This window comes from Berghia stephanieae, chromosome 6, assembly GCF_034508935.2.
Source record: "Berghia stephanieae isolate SIO BIC M18660-M18661 chromosome 6, UCSD_Bste_1.3, whole genome shotgun sequence".
NCBI classification, from domain to species: Eukaryota; Metazoa; Mollusca; class Gastropoda; order Nudibranchia; family Aeolidiidae; genus Berghia; species Berghia stephanieae.
The window spans coordinates 45,877,327-45,887,772 of record NC_088365.1 but is presented as its reverse complement, the minus strand read 5'-3'; the positions used below and the strand labels follow the sequence as shown (position 1 = coordinate 45,887,772).

General features: G+C 32.7%; 2 protein-coding genes across 4 annotated transcripts in view; one reads left to right on the top strand and one right to left on the bottom strand.

Moving 5' to 3' along the window:
- The window catches only part of LOC144975702 (uncharacterized), a 15,738-nt gene extending 7,621 nt beyond the window's left edge, over nucleotides 1-8,117 (bottom strand). The window contains exon 1 of one of the 3 annotated variants that reach the window (XM_078919893.1): nucleotides 8,006-8,117. The gene's annotated coding sequence lies outside the window, so the exon portion shown is untranslated. Of the gene's footprint in view, nucleotides 1-7,158; nucleotides 7,299-7,871; nucleotides 7,941-8,005 lie in introns of those variants that run through there. The other 2 variants (XM_078919894.1, XM_078919895.1) reach the window with 2 other exon arrangements.
- The window catches only part of LOC144975122 (uncharacterized), a 35,058-nt gene that overhangs the window by 20,151 nt on the left and 4,461 nt on the right, over nucleotides 1-10,446 (top strand). The gene's annotated exons all lie outside the window — the stretch shown is intronic.

Here is a 10,446-nt window from a genome sequence, read left to right as displayed (position 1 = left end):
TTAGTCATAAGTCTTATTAAAGGTGCTAGGAAGTTTGTTTTTCCATAAGTTAAGTAAAGAGGAGACATTCCGAAAGCTCCTACATCCCCAGTATTCTTTAAATTTGTATTTTCACCTTTGATCTTTTGTCAGGCGTTTATTTATTCCATTTGTCATGATTTTTTCTATTAGGGTTAGCTCGAGATCGGATGATTTTTTTTTCCTATTAGGGTTAGTCATAAGTATTATTAAAGTGCTAGGGTGTTTGTTTTTCCTATTGGGGTTAATTAAAGGTACTAGGTTTAATTTTTTCTGGGGTTAGTTGAGGGAATATATTATTAAATATATTATTGGGCCACACAGAAAAATCAACCGAAGATATACCAAATTACACAGACAACGTTGTTTACCAATCTGCCCCCATTAAATGATGGTGAGTACAGTATCGAATGAAAATAGTTCTTTCCCCGCGAAATTGCGGGCTTTTTACTAGTTATTATAAAAGCGGATGCCAACAAATTGAACGACATTGTAATATCGGATATAACGTCTCCATCTTCATCACAGGTTTTTTATTTTTAAAAAAAATTTGGGGGGGTTTTTTGTTTTGTTTTTTTGTTTTTAATAAGATAAGATTGGTTTATTGCTTTAATGTAACTGATAGTTTTTTCATAACTATGTGTATACAAATTGTATAATCAATATACCCACCTTCAGAAACACAGGTCCAAGTAATTAATTATAGTAATAATAATAACAATAATAGCAACAATAATAACAATAACACTAATAACAACAACACCAGCAACAATAATAATAAAAACACCAACAACAATAATAATAATAACAACAACAACAACAATAGAAATAATAATAATGATAGAGCATATAAACTTAGTGATAAAACTATTAAAAAGTATTATAACAGCCACGTTAGCAAAAACAGGAACCATAATATCTAATAATAATAACAACCATCATAACTACAACTACGATAATAACAACTACAAAAACAGAAATAATAACAATAATAATATTTTATTTTATTTTATTTTATTTTATTTTATATCAATTTTCTGATCCTCATATCGGTTCTTAATATCGCTAATGGATATTTTTTTGGGCCATATTTTATTTTAGAGATAACCATTTTTCCAACGAGAATCAATTGATTTATCCACATACGATCCGATTCATTGATTCCGGGATAATCAATCAATCCCACCATTACTTTTTGCAAATCTATATGTATTTGTTTCCCTATCTTACTGTTAATTATGCTTTCTATCTCCCGCCATACAGATTTTACTGCTTTACAATAAAAAAAGAAATGCTCCGAATAGTCTATTTCATCACAATATTGACATTTATTTGAACTTGCAACTTTCATTTTATGAAGCAATATATTGGTAGGGTAAATATTATGCATAATCTTCCATTGTAAAATCCTTAATCTTGATTCTTTTGTACAAACATAAGGTAAAATCCAATGTTTTGCTTGTAACTCTACGCTTTTTTCCCCCCAAAAGCCCTTAACATGTTCTATTGATCCTTCTCCTCTAACATTTTGGTACAACTCTTTTCTGGAAAGATTTTGAATAATATTCTTTTTTTGAAACTTTTAGGCGTGATAAAGCGCTTTTGACTACACTATAATCAAGATCTATTCCATTATAATTCCCATATATATCTTTGAATTCCCCAATTGACATGATACGTCTTGAATTGATGTAGATTTGCTTAACGTAAAACACTTTTTTGCGATTAGATTAGTTGAAAACAGTACTTTACCTTTGAATTTAATTTTATTATTGTTAAAAATTGGTTCATCGGGGTGAATTTCCATCTTTTGATCTTCATGAGGAAAGTTAAGTTACTCTATTAAAACATTTTTCCAAAATATGTTTTTCACCAATTTTAAACCTTTGAATTGCGCACTGTTTATATTTGCTTCCAATGCTTTTTCCCCCCAATGCGTCTAAAAAAGTAATTAGATACTACTTTCCAATCGCAACTTTCATCTGAATAAAACTTTTTTCCCCAATTAATCAGAAATGATTTTTGTAAAGAAATTATGTCAATCATGTTCAGGCCTCCATTACTTCTATCGTTACACATGGTCTTTCTTTTTACTTTCTCAAAAGCTCTCCTATTTGATGTTTTCTTTTGCCACAAAAATTTAAAGAACAATCTATTTATTTCCTCTAATACAGTCAACGGGATTGAGATACTTTGCATAATATAAATTAACATAGAAATACCAAAGGTTTTGATTATGTTTATTTTTCCTATCAAAGAAAGGTCCCTTTTTTCCCATAACGTTAGCATTTTCTTTATGCTTTCAATTTTATGTATCCAATTATTTTTATTTTCCGTAGCTGTCATTTTGAAACTGAATATTACTCCTGAAATTTTTAGATCATCAACAATTGGAATGTTGAACAATGAATCTTTCCTAAGGATTTGATTTTTGTTCAGTTGCATAATTTTAGATTTACTCTTATTCAAAGTAAGTCCAGAGAATATCGAAAACTCATAAATTTTCTGTAACACATGTTTTAAGTCTTTTTGATCTTTTAGAAAAAAAGTTGTATCGTCAGCATATTGTTTAATAATAAATCTTGTGTTATCTATTATTATTCCTTGAACGTTTTTCTCCTGTCTTACTTTAGATGCCATTATTTCTACTCCTAGAATAAAAATTAAAGGATATATTGGACAACCTTGTCTAACGCCTCTTTTCATATCAAAATCCCCCGATATATGTCCCCCATTTTTGACACAAACCTTCCTATTGTTGAGAATGGTGATAATACAACCTTTGAAATAATTTCCGAAACCAAAGTAATCAAAAGTTTTTAATAGAAATGTTGTTGATATAGTGTCAAAACCTTTTTATAATCAATTGATAACATAAACGAGGATAAGTTTATTTCTTTTTCATATTCTATTAAATCATCAATTTCCCTCAAAATTTCTGCAATGTTTCTTCCACGAATAAATCCTTTTTGGTCCTTACTAATTATATTACTTATAACCGTTTTAAGTCTGTTTGCCAAGATTTTTGCCAGTATTTTATAATCAGCATTTGTTAATGTTATAGGCCTCCAATTCCCTAAATCTTCCCTATCGATAAATTGATTTTTCGGTATTAACGCTATTACCCCCCCCCCCCCCTCCTTTGACTGTAACTAAGCATATTTTAAAAAATACTAAACTCAAAACAGTTGAACATCGCCGTTTTGACCTCATCCCAAAAAACTCTGTAGAATTCTACTGGAATTCCATCTGGCCCTCGGTTTTTCCATAGCACTCCTAATTTCATCTAACGTAATAAATCTGTCACAGAATTCTTTCTCTTCATTTTTTATTTTAGGTATAGTGATATTTTTTTACATATTCATCACTCAACATTTCTATTGTTTCGTCTTCTTTCAATTCGGTGTAAAGTTCTGAATAATATTTACTAAAATTAGAATTCCAGAATTCTAGAATTTCCAATTCATTAGTAACATAATTATTTTCATCAATTTTCAATTTATAAATTGTATTGTTTACAGCCCTGGTCTTTTGTAATGATAGAAAGAATCGATTACATTTCTCTCCCTCTTCTATCCACTTGATGCCTGCTCTTATCTGGCCCCCATTGTTTCTTCTATTTGTTTTATTTCAATTCTTTTCCGCAATTCCAATATTCGTGATAAAATATCGTTGTCGTTAGGGTAATATACTAATTGTTCTTCTAATTCATTAAGGGCTCTTATTTCTCCATTATAAGTATCTGATTTCTTACGACATTTATATTTGCAGTAGTCTTGTGTAAATTCCTTGATGTCTATTTTAACACATTCCCACCTAAGGTGAGGATCCAACCTTTTGTTTTCTTCTAAGCAACTTTGGATTTTTTCTTTCATTAATGTTATATATTTTAAGTCACTCAATATTGATACATTCATTTTAAATAAGGAGGGTCCTTTTTTGAAGGATGTGAATTTAAATTTTGATATAACTGCTCTATGATCAGTAAAGGCAATTCCTTTAATTTCTGCTTCTTGTAAAAAAGGTATAAGCATGTTATTTATAAAGATATAATCTAGACGTCTACCTATCAAAGGAGATCCTCTACTCCATGTAAAACTTTTTTCTTTTTTATGTTTTATTCTCCATGTATCTGTAAAGGCTAATCTATTGATAAAATCATTAAAATTTTCAACATTTTCTTTATCATGTGGATTGCCAGATATTATGTCCAACTCATTATTTACCACAGTGTTAAAGTCCCCTAAACAAATCCTTGGTAAATATAGATTTAACTCCGATTTTGATATTAAAATCTTTCCTAAATGCGAAAAGAAATAATTTTTCTCCTGTGTAATACATGGAGCGTAAATATTAGCTATTAAAATACCTCTATCTTTGTTATTGTATGTATTTAATTTTATCAATAATATTCTGGAGTCTTTGTACAATGTATTAATTTCTACTTTATCGTTTAATTGTTTGGAAATAAGAAATAATTGTCCTTTACTTTTGGATGTCCCCTGAGATAAGATAATTTTCCCACCCCATTCTTTTTCAACTAAATTTGAATCCTCCTCCAATAAATGTGTTTCCTGTAATCCTACTATGTCTATTTTATTTTGCTTGATATTTTTTAAAATTGCATTCCATTTTTTCCTGTTTCTTAATCCACCAACATTTAGTGAAAGGATACTTAAATATTCTAAACTCCCCTCTGAAAAAACCGTGCTAAAATTGTTTGGATTCATTTTAATTGAAGTATTTTGAAATTAATAATATTTTATGTTTTAGCATTATTACTTTTACTACAATCTCTTTTTAACACCATTTTTACTCAGATAGTTTTGGGCGACCTCTTTTTCCTTCCTCTTCTAGGTGACCCTACTCTCTTTCTACTAGAAGATCTTGTCATAACATAATCCTCCATTGTTTTAAACTTTTTTTTTGCCTCCCTCACAACTTGTCTCCCCCTCTCTCTTTTTTCTTCTCTTTCTCTTTCTGTCTCTATCTTTTCTTTTTCTTTCCGACCTCTCCTTTCTTTTTCCTATCCTCTTCCATGAATTCATTTGATTTTCCTTTTCCACCAATCTCACCTTCTCGCATCTCTCTTACCTGTTCATCGTTACCTCGCTTCTTCTTTCCATTTCCTTCTTTTACCATTTCCATATCTTTTCTTACTTCCTCTCCTCCCCGTCTATTCATTCTATCATGTGGGGTTTTTTTGTCCTTATCTCCCACCGCCCGATTCTCTCCACTTTTTATCTCCTTTCTTCTCTCTCCCTTTCTCTCCTCTACTTCTTTCTCATCCTCCACCTCCTTCTCTCCCTCCTCCGTCTCCTCTCTCTCCCCCTCCATTTCTTCTTCCGACTCCTCCTCTTTCTCCTCCTCCCTCTCAAAGTTTTCAACTCTATCCTCCTCTGTATCCATTTCTTTTTCCTTCAGATGCATTGGACAATCGACTTCCCTATGTCCCCCTGTTTTGCATCTCCTGCAGACGACTTGTTTTCTACATGCTGTGGCACTATGGCCTTGCTCCATGCAATTCCTGAATCTATTGTCCTGCATTTCCTTGTAGTACATGAACCCTTTAAAGATGCCTACATCTATTATTCTTGGTGTTGGGACAGTAGGGATCCAAATCCAAACCATCCTTCTTCCAGTCAACCAAGTCATCATCTTGCCCTGCGGGTCCCTTACCCGCTCCATGACCATTCTACTCGTCATTTTAAGTCCAAGCATCTTGACCTTTTTTTCGATCTCTTCATTGGAGAATGATATTGGGATGCCATCGATAAACAATTTAGTGACCGCTATCTCCTTCCCCTCTTCGTCAACGAGAATAAATGGGTTTCTTCCATTCAGATCAAGTTTTCTCCCTCTAAGGACGATCCCTCTGGCCAGCATCCTTACCCTGGCCTCGTTATTGGAGGGATAAATCCTCCACAGCCGCCCTATTCTTTGGGTCCCTATGAGGGATCCATCCCCTCCCGCCTTTTCCGCCGCAAAACATATCTCGTATGTAGTGAAGCGGCTGTCCTCCTCCACCTTAAAAAATACAAGCAAGACTGCAGACATATTCATTAATTATATATAAATTAAATTACTCAATATCCCCTAATGTGAGACTTTTTGCAAAATGATTGTGTATATAGGTGTGTACGTGTGTGTACGTGTGTGTGTGTGTGTGTGCGTGTGTATGTGTGTGTGTGTGCTAAAATTAAAAAAAAAACAGAGAAAGACAGAGAGGGGGGGGGATAGAGAGAGAGAGAGAGAGAGAGAGAGAGAGAGCGAGAGAGAGAGAGAGATAGAGAGATAAAGAGAAAGAAAGAAAAAGGGAGATAGAAAGTGTGTATGTGTGTGTGTGTGTGTGTGTTCGTGTGTAATTGTTTCGGCCTGTATACGTGAATATAACTTTATTATTACCTTATTTATTTTAATACAACTCACTAAAAAAAAAAAAATAAAAAAAGGAAGAGAGATAGAGAGGAGGGGGTGAGGGGAGGTTTTCCGAACCCTCCCAGCGTTAAGAGAAACGACTCAAATATAAAGAAATGCAGCGCTTGGAGCCCCCGGAAGGTCTCCCAAAGAATGTAAGAGAAGATAAGGGAAAATGGAGAGCAATTTATCCCTAATAATATTCTACTTTATATTCTACTTTAACCCACTACACATTACATATCCTGACCAAAACAAATCAAAAATAGTAGTAGTAATAATAATAATATTAATATGTGAAGGAAAGAGTCAATAGCTAAGAAGAAAACATAGGAACTATCCCCTACGAAGATAGGGAAGGTTGTAACTGAGAAAAGGAAAGCCACTCAACTATGTAACCTTACGGCAATTTAATCTAACTTTTACTTAACACCAATTATAATAATAACGTTAACAGAAACTAATAAGAAAGGGTACACTAAAAATTATGAAAGTCACATAAAGAAAACAAAAATAACAAAATTAGTTGCCTACTTTTCTTCTTTATGTCCGCCACTCAGCGGGACGCTACCGGAAGTCAGATGTCTGATAGTTAATAATTGCCAATCGTTGCTTCATATTCAAATACGTGCAACACTCCAATTTAACGAATTCCTTGAAAATGGATATGCGGAAAATTCATAATTTTGATAATGTAAATCTTCTATGAGTTCCGATCCTCACCTGTTATCGATTTTAATATAGCTGTAATAAACGAAATCCTTTCCTGTTGTTTTAAAATTTATGAAAAAATATTTTTTATTATTAAGACAAATTGATTCAGAGGTTCACACAAATTTTTGCAGCTATGCATTGGGGGTCAGCTGAGAAAAAGAAGAAAAACACGCGCCATTTATTAAAAATCTGACTATAGTAATTTTCACTAAGCTGTATTAACCAGACTATAAACGTTGTTACACATAGTTTGTGTGTTGGTTCGTTAGATTTCCGGATGGCAATGTTGTGAGTTTCTTAGCCAAGCGCTTACTATCTATAATGAAATGTAAACGACAACAATAACCATACCAGCAACAACGATAATTATCATGCATAAGTCTCTCAGGTGTCAGTGTATGACAAAATCAGTCGGAAGGTGAAAAATTTGGATTTGCATTTTAATTTTTTTTTAAATAATTTTTGTTCGCATTTTCGGCAAGAATTTGCTTCCTAGAGCATTATAATCTTTCTTTGAAGTAAATCGGATGATTTTTCATGAAGTTATGGTCAGATGTATGGGAAAGGTATCCAGCAACTTTTCTCAAATTTCATATTTTTTCAGCTTGACTAGCTGTAAAAAATATTTAGAAGTGAAATTTCGCTTTGAAATTTCCCGAAGATGTACAAAAAGGGTTGATTTAATCATTTATGACAAGAACTCATTTTTGACAAAAACTGACCTTCTAACTGAACTTGGCAATATCTCAGTTCAGGCCTTTTCACCATCCGACCGATTATGTCTTTCTCTGTAACTTTTATCATAATCTACGATTGTTTCATATGACATGCATTTCATTTGTCAACATTTACAAACCAGACTACAAATCATAAGAGTAATGGACACAATCATATCCATATGACGATATAAAGTTAAAAAGATATATAGGCTACATATATTGATAAAAATCTTTTATGATTGTTTTAATGTTTTGAAATTGTAGAATTGAAAAGTCGGATAAAGTTGTCATTATATGGAAACAGGCGCGGTGTAATTGATTTAAATATTTAATATCATTATGGTGAGGGTGATAATAATAATGATGATGATGATGATGATGATGATGATGATGATGATGATGATGATGATGATGATGATGATGATGATCCTGACAATAGAGCTCATGACGGAGTATTCACTTTAATTTAAAGTTTGTATATAACCATAGACTAGTAATTTCTTATTGACCTATTTTTTTTTCTCCTTCTTAAAAGTACATTTATATAATATGCGTGTATTTCTACGTTGAAAATATTGATTATGTATGCTTCTAAATCGAATAGCTACGGTAATTGTATAATGATTTATACATTATGATTATCTGTTTTTTGTAAAGCCCTAGAGCTATAATTGCACGAGACCTTGGCGCTATTAAAGCGAATATATAATGCTCTAGGAAGCATATTCTTGCCGAAAATGCAAACAAAAATTATTTTAAAAAAATTAAAATGTAAAATGCAATTATTATCATTATAATTACTGATCTATCTGTAGTTCTTTTTGCCCTTGAGGGTGATATACAAATGGGGTCCCATCTGTGATTATGCACAACTGATTCAATAAATAATTGTTCAAAGAAGGCTCAATACCGATGAGTGTTAAATCAATTATGACCTCTTTGATCCTTTGTTTGAATTCAATGGCTAAAGGCGATATTACAAACACATCACATTGACACCTGTAAAGGGGATGGGTTACAAAAATCATAATAGGATTCAATAGTCTGATGTCACGTCCGCCCAGCAACGAACATCTTGGTTCTAAACCCTCTTCCGCACTAGGACAGGTCTGTCCTAGGACAGTCCTGTCCCAAAATCTGTAACATATAGAATTTAGAGAAATCTTCCGCACCTATTGGGACGGGACAAAACAGTCCCGTTGTGTCCCAAGCCGTTGTGAGATGCTACAAAATCAACGGGACAGGACTGTCCCAGTCCCGTGTTCATATCGTTTGTGATAGTACAAAAATATAGCAGACTTCCGCACTAGGACAAAAAAGTCCCAGACTTGGCGGCGCCGTGTCAAAATTGAAATGCCTGTCTTTATTTTCTGCATCCCTACTACTATTGCTACTACTACTACTACTACTACTACTACTACTACTACTACTACTACTACTACTACTACTACTACTACTACTACTACTACTACTACTACTACTACTACTACTACTACTACTACTACTACTACTACTACTACTACTACTACTATTACTACTACTACTACTACTACTACTACTACTACTACTACTACTACTCACTACTACTACTACTACTACACTACTACTACTATTTCTACTGTTGCTTCTGCTGCTGCTAATGCCACTAATATATTAATACCTACATCCCTTACATTTTGTATTTATTTCCAATTCCATTGTATTTATTTTCCAACAATAGTCCACACTTTATTTTAGTTCACTGTCTTCTATACTGCATTACACAGTTCCTACCCGCCTCCCCTCTTTTAACATAATTAAGTACGCACCTTTATAAATTTCTATTGCTCTGTTTTAATTCGCGCTTCCTCACAAAGTAGCATACAATTTCCTGCCCATCAATGTTTTTGTTTATGCATCGTAACAACGCCACTACCACATTATCTCATTCATCTGTAGTTTTTAATTCATCATGTGTTGTTGATGAAGGGGAAACCCGAAACGTCCATTTTATCTGTTTTCGTATATTAAACTGAAGCTTACATTCAATTTCACAGTTATGATTTATTTATTTATTTCAATTCTGAATATAAAAAAGCAAGAACAATTCAAAAAATAATTCTATGTGATGAAACCAACTACAGAGCATAGCAACATAAACATTTTCGGCAATTTAAAAACGTATGCTTATAAATATAATTTAAGAAGTGTCACACTTTGTGACACAGCAGTAAAATGTCTAAAACCGGTCGCACATCTATTCGGCATAAGACTCCTTCCGCACTAGGACAAAACTGTCCCGGGACAAATTTGTCCTGTCCCACTGGAGAAAACTTCTATTCAAAAGGGGTTCCGCACTAGGACAGGACTGTCCCAGGACACACCTGCGCGAATGCATTTTTTTTTTTTTTTTACAAGATTCAAAAGTTTATTTGTAGGCAATTGTCAATATAACTCATACAAGAATATAATATTTTCATCAACAAATCAAGTAAATAAAATCAATAATAAAGCAAGGCAAACAATGAGAGTAATAATGATGATGATAATAATAATAATAATAAATAATAATAATAATAATAATAATAATAATAATAAT